We start from the raw sequence: 21,020 nt of genomic DNA, 5'->3' as shown, positions 1-21,020 counted from the left end.
AAACATTTATCGACTTTTCTTTTCTGGGCTTAGAGTCCGTATCTCAGAGTTTGGAACTTTTCAGGTACCGTTCGAATCAAAGTTTTTTGGGGGATGTAGAGTGATTATCGTACTAAATGACGAGATCTTTTCCCGAAGTGGTACTTCAGGAGTCTTTTTTAATACTAGGGTAGGTCTATTTCTGGATCTATTCTAAATTTCCAAATTGATCTTAGTATTAAGTCAAGCGGATCATTTTGGCGCACAAAGAAACTTGTAGGAGTTATCTTTTTCTTTAGAAACTTTTGATTTTAAAGAAAAATATAGTAGACCTCTGGCGATTCCCAACATGACACCCACTCGACCTAGAAGTTCATCTTTAAACGTGTCTTTCGGAATTTACGATCCTTATAAGCCCACAGCGGTATCTCGAGAGTACGTTATACCATTTTTTCCAAGTCTACGAGCTGCGAGGTGTCAGCAAATTGTGAGAATCGAGTTTTAAGACGATGGAGGAACCCAATGTGCCCTGAAGGGAACCAGCTGAACGACGATTACATAAAAGACGGCTACATTGTGATCGGTGGAGCTGATAGGGTCACGATTCCGTAGCAGATTGAATTGCTTTTGTCGCTATGAGTCTGGATTGGACCGCTGGGAGCTGACAGATCGTTAATGCTATACGTGCGTCGATTTGCCGGATACATCGAGCTGCTCGCCGATTCTACGCATCGAAAAATTGAAGACGGAGACCTGGACAATAATGGACAGTCGCTTGATCGACATTGAACTAAAGGAATCAATTTCTCTCGTGTTGCTACTTTTATAGTAAACTGGTAGAGTTGTATTTCTAATGCGTGTAAGAATAGAACGAGTGAGATAATGAATGGAATGCTAATTACTTTAACCTGAAAATTCCTTCTCACGGTAATAAAAATGTACCATATTCCAAGAATAAAATTTCTCTAAATTATGAGGCTAGCGTAATAGATCAGTCTAACTTAATTACCTTAATTTTAAAGTTTCTTCTGACCATAATAAAAATGGGTCAAACTCTTTTCGTAATTCATACAAGGACAGAATGAGTAGAATATTCGTCAGCAGACCGAAAATGGGAAAATGTTTTCATTCTTTCTGGTTGGATCGGTGTAGAATGGGAGATGTTGGAAGGAAGTCTTGAAACGAAGACGAGACACATGTCTCAGACACAAATATTCCAAAAGGGAAAGTTCGTCTACCTAAAAACAGTTATCGCAGCAACAGATGTTTGAAACTTCCATATAAAACGACTAGTAATTTTTCTATTAACGTCTTCTTTTTTAAATCATTTTATACGCAACTGAAACTTATAATTTTACACTTGTATTTAAAATATTTTGCGAAACTGCGATATCTGGAAGCAACAAGGTTAATTAATGTAAATTATAAAACGATGATGAATTTAATTACGGACTTGCGTCCGTAGCTAATAAACGTAATTAATTCATTAAATCGGTAGATCTCTGCGCTCCGTATCATTTCTTTTATTAATTGCAGATAATAACAGCGTTAAGTATATTTAACTAACTTCGACAGACCGAGGAATTGATTAAACTATCCTGGATCAAATTGAAGAAACAACACGAAGACTCCTGCAAAACATCACCAACCTAAAGATCTGCACAAAGCACAAGACGGAACGTCAAGCAAACGCTTCCCAACGAATCCACTCGATCCAACAAATTCAGTGCACTCACCTTCCCTTGGTATTCCTACCGTCCTCATCGTCTTCCTCTTTGATATCATGCAGCCTGGGGCTTAGGCGGTGTTGGGTGCCACCCTCCTTGGAGAAGTCCTCCTCCTCCTCCGCCCCTTGTTCGGCACCCTTTCCGTTCTCTAGGTCTTCCAGTTCCTCGTCGAGATTGCTCAGAGGCGCCAACTTGCTGACCTGTACCACTAACACCTTTTTTGGTTCTTGTTGTTGGTCCTGATCCTTCTCCTGTTGCTTTTGTTGATGATCTTGGAGCAGCTGCTGGCTCTGCTGCTGTTGCTTTTGGCGGCACTTGCGACACTTGCGGCCGGTGGAGCCCTTCTTGGCCTCGGGGGTGGCCCCCGAGATAGTTACACCACCCCTACCTCCGCCGCCACAGGCGTACGGCAGGCAGCAAGAACACCTGGCCCCCACCTCGACACCCTAGCGCCACTCAGCGTCAAAACATCCAGGGCCGGCTGTACCAGGCTCTTCAATGACTCCTTTCCACTTATTTGATTGATATCGAACGATTTTTAGTTCGTTTTCAATGGGCTACATCGTCCTGTCGCTCTGGGAACTGGGATTAGACCTGATCCAGATGGCGTAATATTGGGTGCTCTCTGGGGATCTATTAGAGTTGATTTAGGTGCTTTTGAGGCTTTTAAAGGTACAAGAGATCGAACCTTTCGTTTTGTCACAATTAGTTCTAATTCAAGTGTCAGAAACTCGAGTGTAGACTTAGTTTAGGTGATCCAATGTTTATTCCTTTGCTTTTCTAGAGTTTCCTAGGATTTCAATAGTAAATCTTGGTTTTCTTTTGGACATCTGGACACCTGGCACAGAGGATTCCTCGTGTTGTCACGATAATAGCCTAAGTTCGGTTTGAACTTCAGACATTTGAGACTGAATCTGGTTCAGGTAGTCCAATGCTGGTTTCTATGCTCTCTTAGAAGCTAGGAAAATAGATCTTGATTCCTTCGAAATTTCTGACATCTAGAGAAAGTGATTTCTCGTTTCTTCTCTATCAGAATGGGCTGTGTTAAATTTAACCTTCAGTCAATCTGACAGTAGACCCAGTCCAAATGATCTGATATCCTTTGTTCTTTCTAGATTCACAAAATTAGATCTAGGTTGTCCTTGATCTTGTAGAAACCTAACACATTGGAGCTTCAACTTAGTAACAATAAAAGCCTGAGATTAAACCGAATCCACGTGCTCTGATGGATCTAGGTTCTGTTAAATCTCCCAAATGCCTGATAGGAGTATCAAACTTTGGATTGTTTTAAAAATTAAAGGTTTGGGCTGTCTTACCCACCTCCGCGTGTACTTTCAGGCTAGTAATCTTAGATAATTTTCACATTTCACCGCCAAGCGACAAATTTTCTCCCTGGGAAATTCATATAGTTCCATATCAGCCCACTCTGGATTAGGGTTAATAAGGAGATTCTATGGATAATTCAAGTGTGTAAACAGGATTCCTTCCTCCTGGTGATTCTTTGAAGATCCTTAGGGGCTATCGTCAAGTTAATAGAAGCATTTAAACCTTTCGTGAAAGTTTGAATCTCCCTACGTGACAAAATTGCCAGTGGTTTCCTTAACGATTATCCAACAAGCTTCTCCGGTAACCAGATAATTTTTTATCAAACGATTAAGGCGAGAACTCGAAGTATGAAAGTTGAAGACGGAGATTTAAATTATAGGCCTTTGTTCTCAAGTCACGTACAAAATTTCAGTGATTCCGTTCCGATCAACATATTGTACAGCTTCTATGACTCCTCGAAATTGTCTTCTTCTTTCAGTACACCAATCTGAATGTCCTGGACGTTCCCAAAGATCAGCTCTTCTAGATTTTCTCCAAGATCGATCTTTAATCATCTGATTCTCATTTATCGAACATAGTGCAGGAACATTGGCTTCCAGAGAGTCTAAACTTCATGTAAAACAATCTTCTTAAATTCTTTCACGTCCACATAGGACACCAAATATTCCTCTAACTGCTACTCTTCCTCACAGATAGTGATTTGTAAGATGCAAGAAAATTATATGATCCCTCGCGCGTGAACTAGGACACCAATTAGCACATAGAATCCTGTATCTACGAACACACAACACAAAGTGAAGACAGACCTAGCTGTGCCTCATCGAGAATGGCCTCAGCTAGCACAAACACCACGAGGATCGAATGAAGAGGCTCCCTAACTATCTTCTAACACCGAATACACGTCGAATACCACTCACCCCTACAGTTATCCTCTTTTATCGACGAAAGAACAGGAAATACCTGTTGGGATGGAGGAGCCTGAGTCGGTTGGAGCAATTAGACGTCACACGCTAGATATCGATTCCCAGGCTCATCCTTTTCACGCCAACCATTCATTAATCGTTGCTCCTCTTTACTATAGAGCTCTTCAGCTAATTCAACAGTTCAGCTTTCAGTCTGCTTGCTTCACTGTGCTCTTTCTTTCCCTTTCTTTGCTTTCGGTATCTAGATCCCTTTAGTTGAATGACTTATTTGACTTCTCATCAGATCACCTTTGAAACTTTCCGTCAGATACTTTGCTAAAGCAATCTGTTTGAAGATCCTCTAGAGTAGGGCGTTCTATTTCGACTAGTTTGGCACAGGGTTACGAAATATGCGTAGAAAGCGACGATCGGTGGAGGATGATGACCTGGACTAGTTTCTGAAGATGGCTGCTGTGTTCTCGTACAGAGGAACACAGAACAACTGATTGTCGATTGTGGAAGGACTTGTAGCCCTCGTCGCTAACGACAGGAAAGCATGTGCTCTTTAAAAGACTTTCACTATCAGATGACCATGATGTAAAAAGTGAGAGAGAGAGAGAGAGAGAGACGTGAGAGACGAGTTGCAGTTGATAAGTCAGTTAATTTCAAAGTTTTGGAAGCTTCAAAAACTGATACAAAGTTACTTCACTCATCAGGAAGTTTGTATTGTTATCATTTCCTTGTTCTTGGTAGAATTTCAAGTGAGTTAGTGGATCTTTGAATTAATTGCAGATTATTTTATTTTGCAAGGATGCCTATCTACTCGATTATTAAAATTATTAATCGTTAACTAATTACGTATTTGGTTTATTGTGTTACACATTCGTCCTAATTCGGTTCTGAAAATTTTCGATTATCTACAATAGTCTGGTAATATTTTCAGTCGCACGTAGCCGAGATTTTCAATTTCCTAGGAAACTTCTTAGAGAAAATGCTCGAAATCTTGGCAAAGGTTTCTCGAATATCGATTTCTCGTCGACTAATATCAAATTCGCGGATGGAACGGTTCGATTTCCTGCTCGAAAGAGCATTTAGCATTACATGAAAATCCAACGAATCATCTGTATGAATATATCATTTCTCAATAACGTATTTTCCAAGAGAATTGATTCGTCGAATTTTAATTTATCAAGTTTTCTGTACAGAAATATTATTTTAAGTAAATAATAATAAAAGATTGACAGATAATATGTTCGAAATGAAACTGTTATATTCCATATATATATGTGTAATATAAATAATCTCTAAAATTATTCTATATGACTTGCGTGTTCTGCAATGACCTCATTGTTTAAATGGGATTGCCTTGTTTTGTATGCAGAAATAATTTTCAGAATGGATTTATATAACGCGTCTCTTTTGCCTGCTAACAATACAGTCGGTGAAATGGAACTTTGCCGTTTTACTGGTAGAAATAATCTTCAAAATTGGTAGATATACGTCTTGTATTATAATATTAGTAATATTTAAAACATTAGTTGAAATAATTTTAGATACAAGCATTTTTAATTTGAAAAATTTTGTTAATGCGAAGACATTCTTATTTCATACGTAAGAGCGTCATTTGTGTCGAAAAATTAAACAGAATGAAATTTAAAAAATTCCATTTTTGTTTAAATATTTCGATAAAAATCTTCGTCACACTTATTGAACAATTGTAGTACCTTAAACGTTGAAACAAAGTTATCATCTTTCCCCATTTCAGAAGAGTGACAAATTTTACCTCTGATTTTATAGAAATATTCACTACGGTTATAAACAATTACTAAATAAAACGCAATAAAATTTTGTCCATTTCAAATCAAACGTCGATTTTCTACAAAAATTATTTTCGTGAAAATACTCCTTCGTCATATTCAATCGTTTCCGTCGCTAGTATATTTCTTCATTTGTGATCTTTGCAGTGAAAAAATTGTTATTGCATAAAAATATCACAGTTAAGAAATGGGATAAGTGAATTAATAATTAACATACTATTTACGATAATACTTTTTAGAATCCTTTATAATAATATTTCCAAATTTTAGTTACTATTACAATATTTATACGTAATATTTATTATTTACTATTCCTGTAATAACATCTTTAAAAAAATCACAGTATTTCTTTCCTACAACATTTATTATATAGTTTACGACACGTTAAAATTTTAACATTAAATAATATTCATATCTTTACACTCTATCTTTATTTCCTAATAGCATGATATTACCATAATAGCTATTAAATTTAACATGTACTACGATCTTTATTAATTATTATTATAATGCATATTACAAAATGTAATTTCATTCTATCTGATCAATACGTTTTCTCACATTTCGTTTGAACCTTAAGAACGACATTTAAATAGAAAATAGCAAAGTTCTTTTTCCAGATTTCTTAGAAAATCCGCACGAAGAAGGTTGACAGGCGTAATCACGATTTAAGAAAATAGCATAAACGCGTGACTCGCGGTGGTATCGAAGTAATCAACTGGGTCGAGGCTGGAATTTTTAATTTCCTCACAAGCTGCGTGGGTTTTTATTAACCATTAGTCGGCAAATTGGTCGGGAAGCTCTTTTTACACTGTGATTGGCTATGGACCCTCCCCCCTTCCCTTCGTTGCGTAGAAGTTCTTCAATTTTGTCGGTGAGTGGAAAAAAATACGGAAAAAAAAGTCACCGAGAGAGTTGCCAGGAAATTGGATCCACAAAGGACAGAGGACCGTCAAGTGTCGAGAAAATTCGCCGAGAAACTCGAAATTTCGCCGCAAAGCAAGGAATGTCTACGGTACATGGGAACGCGGCCTTGAAGCGGGATAACGATGAACAATAGAGTATTTTACAAAGTTTCATCTGTCGTATTGAGTTAATGAAACCGTGATACGTTGAAAAAAATGTTCTATGATAATTTTGCATCATCCGAGAAAAGTACATTCGTGTTCGATAATTAATAAACAATTTCTTCTATTTTCTTCTCGCGATTAATCAACTTGTAAAATTTGTTAAAAATGTATTAAATGATTTTTAAAGAGAAGAAAAATGTTACCGTCTACGATCAATGAGAATCTATTAGGCTGTATAATAAGGAGATTAATATTCGTGTTTATTGATTCTTCGTTTTGAAGGAAAGACGGAGATATAGATTCCTTGAACGTAAAAATAAATGTATTTCTTTCTCGTTATGAACATTATGTTACGTCTCCTCTAAAACTTTCATTTATATTAAAAAATCTAGATCATCTAATGAAGATATCGCGGCAGAAAGAGAAAGTGGAAGTAGAAAGAGACCACATATGGTCAGACCGGTTCTCGTTCCTTTTTAATTTCTCATGTATATCTTTATTTTATTAAAAGCAGAGGAAACCGTTACCTCGATCTTTCTTATCGTGATCTTTAAAGAGCCATCTGCTTGATAAAAGTGTGATAAAAATAAATTAAGAACAAGATTGAAATATAGCGATGTGAACAAGACCGTAGATAGTCAGACACCGTGAGACTCCTATAAAGATATTTATTCAGAATATTCTGCAGATTATAAAACAGGTATAAAACAACAAGTTTACGATAAAATAACTGAAAAATAAATGCAGCGATAAACATTTGATCGTTTTGTTTATCAGAAAATATTTAATAATACAAAAATAAAATTTATAGCAGCATCGCAATAAATTTTCTGCAGGAAAATATGGAGTATAACCATGGAAGCGTAAGAAAAGAGGTAAAGGCGTAAAAATAAGATTCAATAAGAGCATCTGATTTTCTACGGTGGAGGCAGAAACAATTTGTTTATGGTATGGTAGTATCCCAATGGGGTTGCGTCTGAAACGTTACTTTACAGGAAGGACTCTATCTTCCTTGAAATCCGATTAAAGATTTCCGCGTATCGAATAAACAGGAAATCAAGTTACGTGCCGTTAGGTGACACTTTCTTCTGCGGCCCTTTCACGATCAATAATCTGCCAGTGAACCCGGTTGCTGATTAATTTTTCCTTAAACGAAAGCGCGAGTCGACCAGCGAGTCATCGATTTATACCGCTGTCTTTGTTTCTCAGCATCGACAACTGTGTTAAGTGTTGACAGTATATGGGGTCGTAGAATGTAGTGGTCGAAGCTATTTTATTTCCTCTTTACTTTTTTACCAACCTTTTATGTTTTATTCATCGCTTTTTTTTTATTCATTTAGAACTTTTATTGTGCGTAATGTATTTTTAATACTATTTACGTGTAACATATTGTTTTTGTTTTTTTATCAATTTTCTGTGTTCTCACTTTTTCACTTGTTTTTTTATTCATTTGGAATTTGTACTGTATTTCGAATAATTCAGGTGTTACATATATTGACGTTATATCTAAAAATAAAGAACTGAAACCTTTGTAGATATGTACGATATGTCTGATCATATACAATCCCACCCTACTTACTTCGCTATATTGCAATCCTGCGTTCGATTTATTTCTCTCAAACGATTTAAATTCTTGAATATAAAAGAAAATTATAGTAGATGCCATTTAAAGCCCACGATAAAGAAATAGAGATATGGATGTTGTTATATCGAAAAACAGCCTCCTGTATTTTTAATAAAAAAAAAATCGCAAATAATATTCTAGACAAAGATATCAACAAGAATATTGAAATTCACCAATTATTCAATTACAAATTACTCTTCTTCACTTCTCCAATTTTTCATCCGCGTTAAAAATTTATTCACGTGCAGCAATGTTATTAAGAAATTTTCGAGCAAAAGATCTCTCTTAAAAAATATCAAATCATTTTCCAGGTAACCAGAAAAATAATTTTCAATTTTACTCGAAAACCAACTAGTTTCTATATAATCTCGCTTATCCCTGCAGCAAATACAGGCTCGAAACTGGAGGGAGGGAAATTAGCTTTATTCGTCCAAGGGTAGGGTTCAGGTCAAAGTTCACGTTAGAGGTCAGTTAGAGTTAAAATCGTCTTCCGATTGGTCAGTGTCAAGGTTCGAAATTAATGGTGCTAATTGGTACAGGATGTTCCAAGTGTTTCATTTTCCAGAGCTCGTCTTCGAGGATGGTGGTTCATTATACGATACCATAGGTGATTAAACTATACGTCATGTGATTAATTAATTTGTATAACTGTTTGCTTGCAGTCCATTCATCTCGACCGTACTGCAAGAAATGTTAATACGTGTCCGAGCTCGATTACCGGGGATTTTAACGTTTCGTATCTTTCGTAAGACTTTAAGGTGCTAAATGAAATTAGTAGCGAGTTTAAAGAATTGCCATCGTCAAATGGTCCTTGATACGAATAATCTCTGTAGTTAATAGGCTATTCTTTTAGTGGATTAAAACATCTGACACGGTTCCAGGCAACACATACAGTGAAACAAGTAGAAATGGACTGTATATGATCAGACATATCGAATCTTTGCTTTCAATAATGAAATTTACTATTTCTTACAAATTAGTATGAAAGAGAATTGAAGGCGCTGACTTCCTGAGAGGTACAAAACACTGTTTTTCAGTACTCTACTATATATCTTTCTGTTTTAGTTATGCTCTTCAAGTATTATATTAGTACATATTAATGTTATTAGTATATCAAAGCTATGTTTAGTTAAACTCTTGCTTTCAAAATTGAAGTTCCTTTGAAGTTTGTGGTTAATGGAGTTCTTAGAGTAGACATACAAAATTTAGTAACAAAGACATAAATTGAATGTAAAAACGAAATATAGTATTATAAGTACAAAGGGGTCGTATATAGACAGACATCCTATTCTCCTTTCATAAGCAACAAATTTTAAAGAGATTAATTTTCTTCAAATATGAAAAACCAAGTAAAAATATCTTTATGATCAAAGAGGAACGACTTACCCCTAAGACCAAAGAAAAACTTGCCTTACGTAAGAAAAGATTGTTTTATCGTCCGAAACTTAATCTAGTACTACTTTAATACATATAAGGTGTTAGTGTAACTTTCGTTCATTGCAAAATTGTTGTTATTACAATTTTCTTCCCTCATTGAGTTACGTTTGCCAAGATACAAAAGGGTGGGTTGATAAAAGCACGAATGCTATTCAGGGTTACTTAATTAAGCCAGGATGGCCGGCACGGTTCGCGATAAAAGAGCCACTCGCAATTAAGCCTGTAATACGCGATTCTTTCTTATGAGGCTGAGCTAAGTGTCGTTGATAAATTGAACAGAAAACGAAGCGGTTTTGTTTCCTTCTGACGTAGATGCTCACGTTTTCCCGGTGTTCTGCGTTTAAAAATAGGTAGCGGAAATGTTTTGCTGGATTAAAGAATATCATACTGTCATTTTCCTTTTGCTAATTTGTACAACTGCCAGCTTGAAATACGTTCCTCGATTTATTCAAGCCTTTTAAGTTCGTTTATTCAAACCAACGTGGAATACGTTTTGTAGATGGATTTATAAAAATAATCCACAGAAATATAAAATGGAAGTATGTACGATTGAAGACAATGAGCGAGGGACTGAAGATAAGATAAGGATAAAATAAAGTAAAGAATGAAGTGTGCTGGAATGAGAATCGTTAGCAGTCTTTTTCTAAAAACTCTTTTTTCATTAAATAAAATATATTACAGTGAAAATTATATTCATTAATCGTTTAAAACGTACTATTTTATCTTGTTTTTATGACTTTTCTAAATATATGGAACATTTCTAGTGTTACAAAAATTGTCCTTAATCCTTATTTGTAGTAATTAAATAATAAATTTCCCTTAATTTTGTTGGTATCAAAAATAGTGTAATAAGTTACATAATTGCGAGAATAAACAATAGCTGGGATATTTATTGAGTGCTCCCTTTGAGGGTATGGATAATTTTATTTTGTATGGCGCTGTTAACGATCAGGTGCAATTAATTGACATATGCCAGGGGCTCTGCGTTGACAATCAATGACTGCCCATGGTTATAGTCATCGAACCCCTCGTAATTGATGACAGAAGCTGCGTGCGATAACGAAGTCACACACCGTAAGCTACACCTGGGAAATAGACCTATTTGCTCGAACGATGAACTTTTTGTTTATTTTCGCTCGTGAAATCTGCGTTTTCGTGTAGTCTATTATCTTTAATCAATATTTTTAAAATAATCTATTTTAATTACCATTGACATGAAATTAATTTGTGAGTGTATATCTACGATTACGTAGTTCCTAATATTTCATAAAGCTGTAAAAATTCCAAATTTCAAAATATCTCTAGTTGTCAAATTTATTAAAATAGTAAAAATCGATTTTTGCCGTGCTATACTTAATGACAAGTAAAACTACCAGCAAGGGTCAATTCTTCGTGAAAAAGTGGACAAAAAACGTAGAATAGAATTCCCTTATTTACCGCTTCATTTCTTAAATAAATAAGCCTGAAGATCGGGTGGTTTGTCAGGAAGACACTATCTGCACGAATTTTCAAATTCCATATTCTCCGAAACGAAGACCCGTACGAAAAAATTGCACAGCACATTTTCGACGCATTTTTAAATAAAGAATCCCTCAGCACTCGATTAAGGAAGAAATTTTTAGAGATTTGATAAATAACCCTTTTGTCCAATAGATTAATTCGTATACGTGGCGTTCTTTATTAAAACGCTGTGTAGCTTTCCGTTTAACCTTTCCCATCCTTCTTCTGCCCCTCTGCTATTCGATAAATTTTGTAAATCCGGCCGTTAATGAAACGGAAAGAAAAGCTGAATACGCGTGAGGCACGGTAGAAGCCGCTGAAGGCAGCCAGCTTGCAGAGCAAGTTCTTTTTTATCGAGGTAGGCGGACTTTTCGTTCGTGCGGCTATAAACGCGATTTATCGCGGTAGCTACGATGAATTCCCAGTGCTTTCTTTCCTCCTCGTTTCTACTCTCTCGGAAACGAATATATTTTTCTACGGTAAAGAACGTGGCTATGGTGAAAATGTGATGGAATGAGAGGAAAGGTGATATCCTTTGATACCGATCGCGGTATAAGAGAAGTAAATTTCGAAATAAAGTTCGAGCAAAAAAAGAAGAGATTATTGAGTGGATTTCTTTTGTACTCGTCTGACCACATACGTTTCTATTCTACTTATTGACATAGAGAAATGTTTATATGTAGCTGCTACAATTTCAGATATTTCGAATCACTCAAATATTCAATATTAATTGCAAATTAATGCCACAGATATGAAGAACGATCCTTTTTGGGTTAATAAATTTTCGAGGCACAAATTTCCCAAACTAACAGAATTCTCCTCTAACTGTTGTCTACGTTCTTGTAATTTATGAAACATGTAATGCTTCCAAACTTTTGGCCACTGGTCTACATCTCGGGACAATTTCCAATAAATGCATTACCACAGATACTCGTTCCAATACAATTTTAGTTTCATGGATATCCACAAACATGTTCAAACGGACTTCCGAAAACAGGTCGGATTTTCTTCCAACTTCAACAAAGCGAAAAAGTATGCTATCAAAGCAAATCGAAGCAACTCGTCTCTTCTTCTCCCTCAATTTCTTTGTTTCTTTATTCGATTGCCTGGTGTGTGACACGATTCGACGGAATCAAACTTTGCCAGCTCAAACACGAAACCAAACGAATTTGCCTGTGGAAAGAAGCATTGTCGAGTTATCGCCTTTGTACCGCTTTCTTGCCACGCGTTTCCGTGAAAGAACACTTCAATAGTGCCGTCACTACGCTCTAACTATCGTTTAATCCGCTTATCGACAGTTTTCTTTGCAACGAGCAAGGTCTTTGACAATTTTCAACGTTTGAAGAAGATCATAGAATAAAAATGATTTTCTATTTCATTGTATTTCGACTAAAAAATCTAATTGGAAACTTAAAGTTAATTAAAATGTTGAATTAAATCATGTTAACATTCGTCTGATTCGGTGCAATGGTATATGCAGAGTATAAAGAGATAGGTTAGATTAGATTTGCGTTAGAGTATGTAATTGCTAGATATTTAATATTAATTTCCGTTCTGTAGACTATGATGTAAATTAATGTTCTATTATGGAGAGTGTGAAAATGGAATGTACGTATAGAATTGTATTGTGGAATATGAAATTAGACGTAAAATAAAAAATTAAATACAATTTAAAATATAGAATATGGAATACGAAATGGAGTATAGAACATAGAGCAGACTGTAGGATTCTGTCCAATGCTGCATTTATAAGCAACAAAATAAAATAAATATGATACGAAATATAGGGCATGAAATAAATATAACAAATATGAAATACAGGAATAAAATCAAATAATTTAACCTTAATTGTAATAGCAGCTTACAGCCCGATTAAACTAGGCAAATTAAACGAAAAAAAAAAATATCATAAAATTTATAACGAAAGATATATAAAATCTACTTTTTATATAACAAATTGAGGTTTCCACTGAGGTAAAGATTCGAACTTTTCTGTGTACAAAAGAATTGGAATTTTCTTATCTAAGGATGATATTGCAATATTTTCTCTGGAAGAAAAAGATTGACATTTTCTTAACAAAAGATTGGAATTTCCTCATGACAGGTAATAAATCGCCATTGTATAAGTATATAAAGCCAAGGGGACAGCCGTTTTCGTTCGTCAGGCAGCGATTAAATTTTACAACGCGGTACTCCGATACGGTGAAAGTTGCGCAGCACAGTTTCCACGAGTTTTCAGTCCCGGAAACAAACTCCCCACGGGATTCGGCTGACTAGGCACGCTTTTATTTCACTTGCTTCAGCGAACCTATTTCGCGCGAACTACGAGTCGCTGCACCCTTGCTTCCAGACGTTGGTTTCGCTTCCTATTATTTTCTCGATGTCTCATCGTTGTACTTTTAAGGATATGATGAAAATCCAAGAACTTTTCCGGATTTCAAAAATGCAACTTGGACAATTTTTTAATCATTTGAATGTAGGAATTTCGTTAAATACGCGAACACCTTTATTTGTTTCTAATTAAAAAATACAGGCGTGACAACAAATTCAAGCTGTTAAACACACTTGGTTGCAAATTTAAGAAATTGAGAAATGGGATCTAAATAGAAGATTGATCTCAACTATTGGTCATTGTAAGGAATATTTTATTTCAAGTATTATGTGCATCCTTATAATTTATATAGTTTAAATTTGAGACAGATGTCCAAAATATGCTCACAGTAATTATTAGTACGAGAAACGTAAAAAAAAATTATATAATATAAAAGATTGCATGGAATAAATATCAATAAAGAAAGGCTTTTTTTCTTCAAAAAGGAATGAAAGATATAAGCGTTCCGATCAGCTTAATAAATCCTTTGATTGTATAAGCTCCATCTGCTTGAACAAATGGCAGTTAGATATTCGGCTTTGCATAAGCACATACTGTGACGCGAACATAAGAACAAAGGCAAGTTGCAATTGAATTTTTAAAGCTCCAAAATACTGGAGCTCTTTTCCATGTTCTATCGTTTTAATAATCAATTTTCAAGCACGTACACAAGAATCCCTTAACGCTCGTTAACACCAAATATTTTACATTCTCAGAGGACAATTGCTCGCTTTAAAATATAATGACTGTCAGAAGTTTTCACCCATGATATATTTCCACTTTTACTTATACAATCATCGATAAAATTCTTCTTGTACAAAATCATACATTTTACCATTCTTTTGTACAAAATGTTATCTTGTGAAGCAGTACATAACATAAAATTATTTCTTGTAAATAAAAATTCTTCTATAACAAATAAATATAAGAAAATTGTTAACGAAACCTCTAATATAATAATAGTCAGAAAATTCTACTTGCAATAATGATGGAATTACAAATATGCTGATATAATAACCTTACTACTCACACTGATATAATATCCACACTACCACACTGACCAGAAACTACTGACAGCTATTGTGTACTAAATATCCCTTATCTACCCCAAATTCCACAACTGCCAGTCCACTTTTCAGGCTACTGACATTAATCCAATAAACTAATAATAAAACTATGAGGAATATAGTAAAAGTTTAACTAGAAACTTTTGCTAGCTACGGGTATACCAGATATCTGTTATCCAGCCCAAACCCCATAATGGCAAGCAACTTTTCGAAACTAACCTATACCCACAGTATCAACTACATAGACGTTTCCTTCCAATTGATCCCAGACCTATTGTGCAAGCATGAATATTACCATATATTGTCAATTTCAACTTATCCAATCACTACTGTAGACTTCCAATTCCAAATACTTCCAATTCTCTGTCAAAATTACTGAAAAACCCATTATCTGCTTTTCGAAAGCGGAAGAACCCTCATGCAGTGTCATACCTACTATGTCATATACCAACACTATCATACGCTTCCAATTTTGACAATTAATCACTGACAGATACCACAAAGCTTCAATTACAAGTAATTCCTACCACCACCCCGTGCCCAAATCGTTCAAAAAGCCATTAACTGGTTCCCTGAAGCAAGAAAATTATCAAACCACCTGAAACCTGCCAAATCCGAAAGCAACTATCATGTCCAACAGATCGTACATCCGTCAATGTGACAAAACAACAAGTACCGGTTCTTGAATCCAAAAATTCAACCCTCGTGGCGTGCAGACACCCCTAGGCCGGAAATGACTGTGGAAAATCGGCAGACAAGAGGAAGAGAGCGGTTGGCGATGGGTCGCGTCACGCACCAGGCACGTTAGCGCGGAAAAGTTTGCGGCTGTGGGCAGCAGACAACAGGTAGCAAGCCACACGGCCGCGCAACCCTCTTTCGAATCGAACAGATCCATTTTTCTGCTGGCTTACTGGCTGCCTCGGGCCTGTTTTTCTTCCGGCTACTTCACCAGGATACGAGAACGCGTAGTCCCAGGGGACACATGCCTGTCCAGTACATCTGGTCACAGAAATGCCACACTGGTCGACTACGCGGATTTCCGCAACGATCACGCACTACATCGGCGAGAAATCGGGTACAGAAGTTGATAAAAAGGAGTTTGAAAAGGATTGGAGTGGTTTGGCTTGGTTTGAGGGTAGGTTCAGCTGTCTGTGTGTCTGATAGGGGTTTCTATTACGCTTTTCTGGAATCAGAACGAAGCGTTGAACAGTGTTTGAGAAAGTTTGAACGCCTAGATTACGAAAGGCAAAGGTTTGAAGAAGTTGAAGTCTGTGGTAAATAATTTTCAGATGGGATTAAAATTTGTCAGAAATACGAGGCGTTGGGAAACGTACTTGACGGTGACAGCGAAAGACTACTGGAAATTAACACGTTTACACGGATTTACGACAAAATTATGAACTTTCTTTGGACATTCGTTATTCGTAACTCACGAGACGATAAGAAATTTGTACGAAAGTTCACATGGAAAGTCTGACATGGGGAACGATGTTATGGGAAGAACGCGTAATACCGGCGCCACGTGCACCTCGTTTCCTACGTTCCAATCGCCAGAACAACGATCTCCAAAGACAGCTTGAATATCGATAACAACGAAGAAACGTCACTTTTAACTCCACGTTTCTACAAAACAAAAACCCCTTACACTTCCACAAACCGCAACCCTTAATCAAGTCAAAAATCCCATCTATAGCAACCTTAGTGTTCCCTTCAAATATAAATTAACACAAATACGGCACATAAACAATACAAATCTAAATCTTCAATTGCCACAAGCCCAGAAACTACAACAAATCATACCAAGCCCATAAAAGAACGTCCCAAGACCAATCTAACCAAAATCTAACCGCAAACACGGATCTGTCAGTCTCATTCGCACTAGTCTCGTCGATAGAGAAGCAGAAATCACGACTGCATCCGCATTCTCCGTTGCAGAAGGTTACCTGAGTGCCTATATAGCCGCCTACCGCGTCCTTTCACCCCACTTTGCACGCAGAAGGGGTGCACGGATAGTAAACCGCGGCGATGCTGACGCAGGGCACCTGGTGCAACCGGAAGCTGGGTCTACAACCCGACACAGACACGCAGACACTGGTCCAGACGTTTTTGACGACACCTGGGGTCAACACGGATTTGACAACTTGAACTTAGTTGGAAATTGGCGATGTTTGCTGGCACAGGGATGGATCGAGGGATTATAAGAGGGTTGTTTGGTTCGTGAAATGGTAGAGAGGTAACTGGTAGGACGGTGGAACGACGAACGTACCGCGAGGAAGCTCGGTGCTTCCGAGCCGAAACGATGAGCTTGTGCGCTGTCGTATTAACGTTTACGGCGGCCGAGACCCGACTGACGGAACGATTCTCTGTGTGGCGTCGCCGTAGCACAGTAACGTAACATCCGGAAAACCGGGGGGCACCGCGACGCCGCCACCGTCATGATTTTCCTTGTTTTTTTTTCTCTCTGCCTGTTGGTAGTCAAACTCTTACGCTCGATTGATCCGTTCGATTCTCTGCTCAATGCGTATATGGTTTAGTTTGCAATTGGGCGATGAGATTGATTGGATTGCTGATTCGTTAAAACTTTGTTCGTGCGTTCGTTTGCATTGCTTTGAATCAGATGAGAATTTTTATGACGTAATTTTCTTATCCTTCCTTTTTATTTTTGTCAGGATTGTATCATACTGCGTAACTGAGAGATGTTCTGGGGAATATTTGTGTGACGCTTATGAATAATTTTTATGTTAAGGTATGTACAATAACGTGTGATAGAAAATAGTCGAATTATAGAGGGAGAATTGTAAATTTTAATTAAAGGCTCGCGATAAATTCCACAATTTAAAATAGCATGAGGAAATCCCCCAAAATATGTCTATCACAATTGGAATGTTAGACGAAGAGAAGATTGTTAATCGTAAAAGACTTTCTAAATAAAGTTTCTAACATTCCACTGGAATTTCCGGTTAACGCTTCTCATAGTCTTTACCGATGATCACAACGGTGCCGGATAATGTCGACGACATCGTTGGTGGCCAGCATCGCACTAACGTTCCTCTGCGCCGACTGTTTTGCAAAAATTAGGTCAGACGTGCTAGCTCCGCCGCTCAAGCCCCAATATACAACTAGCGTTCAAAACTATCCGAACATTTGCTTATATCTCAGAGAACGTAATTTAATCGCGAAATTACTGGTAAAGAAATGTCCAACGAAGAAATGTCCAAATTTACACCAGGACAATTTATTCCTGGTTAAAGGGATCTTCAATTATGTTTTAAGTTAATTTGCGAATGCTGAAATTTTTTATTTAATGGGGAATAATTTACCAAACTACGGATGAAAGAATTTAATGATATTTTCTAAATTGACTGTTTAAAAGTTGAAATCCTCTAGATAAGCAGAGGTAATAAAACAAATTAGAAATTTGTAAATTTATGATGACAGAAGTGTAGTCTCTATGGCCAGTTAATTAACGTAGTCGAGCAAATTAAAACCGAAAAGATATTACATCTATCAAATTCCTCGTTATTTCTAGGAAACTAGGAAAAATACTACAGTTAAGGAGTAAAAATGAAGAAAAGTCATACACAAATACCTGTTATACACAATTACCATATATTTCTTCCGAAAAGTTTCTAGTCCAAAATTTGCTTTTCATAATTATGCTACTCTCGTAATGAACAACCTCCACGTTCTCTTAACTCAACACGCACTCAGAAAACTGACTAGATACTTATAAGTGGTAGTGTACATAAACATTGGCACGTGCAGAGTTTTTGCCTCTGTTGCACGTTTTAGCGGCGCAACACGCGCCGTTTGTTTAAAGAATCGCTGCCGTGCAGATATCTATGTTTAATTTAGAGCTGTCTGGCCTGTCGAGGACCGTGACGTTGCCCAACGTCATCGAGCATCCTGTTACCCTGTTTCACGCACCACTTCCGCTCTGCACGAGACAAATATCCCGTGTCTGCGACTATAACGCGCTTACCATGTCCTGGTCGTCGCTGCTGCTCTTCATGAGAAACGGAGAAACAGACGGTGACATCTCGCTTTATGGCTTGGAAGGTTTATGACTTTTAAGGGAACAGTTTTTTTTTTTTTTTAGGATTAATCGAATCGTTGAACTTTCGTGGACAGTACTAGAAATTGGTTGGATACTCTGGATATTCAAGTGGAATCAGGAAGAATTAAATTTAATAACGCGAGAGCCATTTTCCTGCTCAATCTCGCTAACATTTGTCTCCCGTTTTATTCTTATTTTTATAACAATAATAAAATGCTGCGAAATATTGATGAAATAGGATCAACTAAAATGAAACAAAATAAATCTCCGTCAGTTACGCTTTCACGCATCATTTTTTACCAACGTGTAATAAAGAAACTGAGAATAATAAACATCGAATGGAGAGTTTATTATAAAATTAATTCAACGCGTTGATTAATGCGTTGATATCGTATTAATCATATAATTAATTCGAATCTTCATTAGTTAAGTTCAGATCAGATTAAGGTTGAATCAAATATTAAAGATGATATTTATATCGAAGTAATATTTATTGAAAAATAGAGATGCTCGTTGTATTTATAACAATTCATATAAAGTGGTATAAGTTAAATTATCAAATCAATTTTGTGTTAGAAGAATCGTGTATTAATGCACTAAAATAAGCATCAAGGTGGATTAGATTATGTGCTCGTTGTCGTTACGATTCGAGAGCGTTGTCGACGGTAAAGTGCGAGCACTCGCGAGCCGGAAATATCTGAATGAGGGCGATAAACCGCGTTACGCGAGAAGAAAAGGAAACGAATGGCTCTGGTTAACCACGCTGGCACCTGACAACGACTGTCGTAATCCGTGGACAACTGGAGAGGTAGCAAAACAACGTCATGGAGATGGATAACGTGGAGATGGATGATTTTGTGTCAGATAATCGAAAATTTCGTTGGGGGATGGATAGAGGATGTAAATGTAAAAAAGTGGCGTAAATAAACGCGTGGAAGGTGCAGACAGAAATAAAATGGAACGAACTGTGAAATAAAATATAAAAAAGATATATTTTAAGAAAAGGATGTGGCGTGTTTCTGCATTAATTTAATTGAAAATTATAGAGTTAGTAATTAATTATGAAAATGAATGTCGATAAATTCATGAGATTCCGTAGATACGACACAGTCGACATTTTTGCGAAATATTCGCAAAGTTAAAAAAAGTACAAACTCAATGCGCAAGTTGTATAAAAATATCTTATTTTATTTCGAAATTGTTGATTCATCTAAAACGCTGAAATGATAGTTTTGTTTTATACCAAATGTAACTGTCCTGTCGTTTTTTATTTTGTTGTTCTAGAAAAGAGGGAGAGAAAAAAAGGAAAAAAGAATATTTATGATCTTGTATACAGTGAAAAAAAAAACTTTTATCTGAAATTTTTGAAAACACATATGCCAGTTCTGATGGATGTATGACGGATTTTCATGTAAGTGAAAAAGAGATAGTTTGAAATGTCAACGAACAAGTGTATATGAGATACATATGTATAGATATAGAGATAGATATAGATGAATTTGCTTATTGATCCTTTTTGTGATACAATGGAAAATGAAATAATAGAAGTTGGGAATTTATGAAACCCGATACACAATTCAATTTTCTAATAACGTCATTGCTCTTGGGCTGCAGGCTTCCATGAAAATTCCACGTGAACCTTCTGTCTGGGACGCTGGGAATTCCCCGATTGCGCAGGTCTCTAACATCCCAGTGCCGTAACAAGAATATCTCAGCTTTAATCAAATTTTCGTATACAATTCGCAATTAACTCATTCATTTTCCTTTGCTTCAAATCAAATTTTTTTTCATACAACTTTTAATTAACCAAATTTCATTCGATCTGCAATATTAATTAATTGGTTTTCCTTAAATTTAGCCAAATGTTTTCATACAATTTTTAATTAATTCAATTTTACTTAATCCAGCTAATATCAACTTTCTACTTATCCAACAAATTTTATTCAAATGATTTCGATAGTTAGTATCACTGTCTGGTCTCTCTGAAAATGTTTAATTTCGCCATAGCGCAGAATGCAGAGAAACGTGTTGTAATTTAATTGAAATTTTAATGGAAGGATGAATTGTAAGCATAACAACATTTTTGGAACTCATTAAAAGTTTTCGTTTTTGTTCCGCTCTTTTGTTTTCATGATGAAGATAA

The 21,020-nt window shown here is 36.3% G+C and overlaps 1 protein-coding gene across 3 annotated transcripts in view; it reads right to left on the bottom strand.

Moving 5' to 3' along the window:
- dnc (phosphodiesterase dunce) overlaps positions 1-21,020 on the bottom strand; it is a 396,997-nt gene that overhangs the window by 349,520 nt on the left and 26,457 nt on the right. For 2 of the 3 annotated variants that reach the window (XM_033340659.2, XM_076625395.1), the window contains exon 1: positions 1,716-3,323. The exons of the other annotated variant lie outside the window; for it this stretch is intronic. The gene's annotated coding sequence lies outside the window, so the exon portion shown is untranslated. Of the gene's footprint in view, positions 1-1,715; positions 3,324-21,020 lie in introns of those variants that run through there. 3 annotated transcript variants of the gene reach the window in all.

This window comes from Bombus vancouverensis, chromosome 16 (genome assembly GCF_051014615.1).
Source record: "Bombus vancouverensis nearcticus chromosome 16, iyBomVanc1_principal, whole genome shotgun sequence".
Lineage (NCBI taxonomy): Eukaryota > Metazoa > Arthropoda > Insecta > Hymenoptera > Apidae > Bombus > Bombus vancouverensis.
The sequence above is the reverse complement of the archived record's forward strand: the minus strand, read 5'-3'. Positions and strand labels throughout refer to the sequence as shown.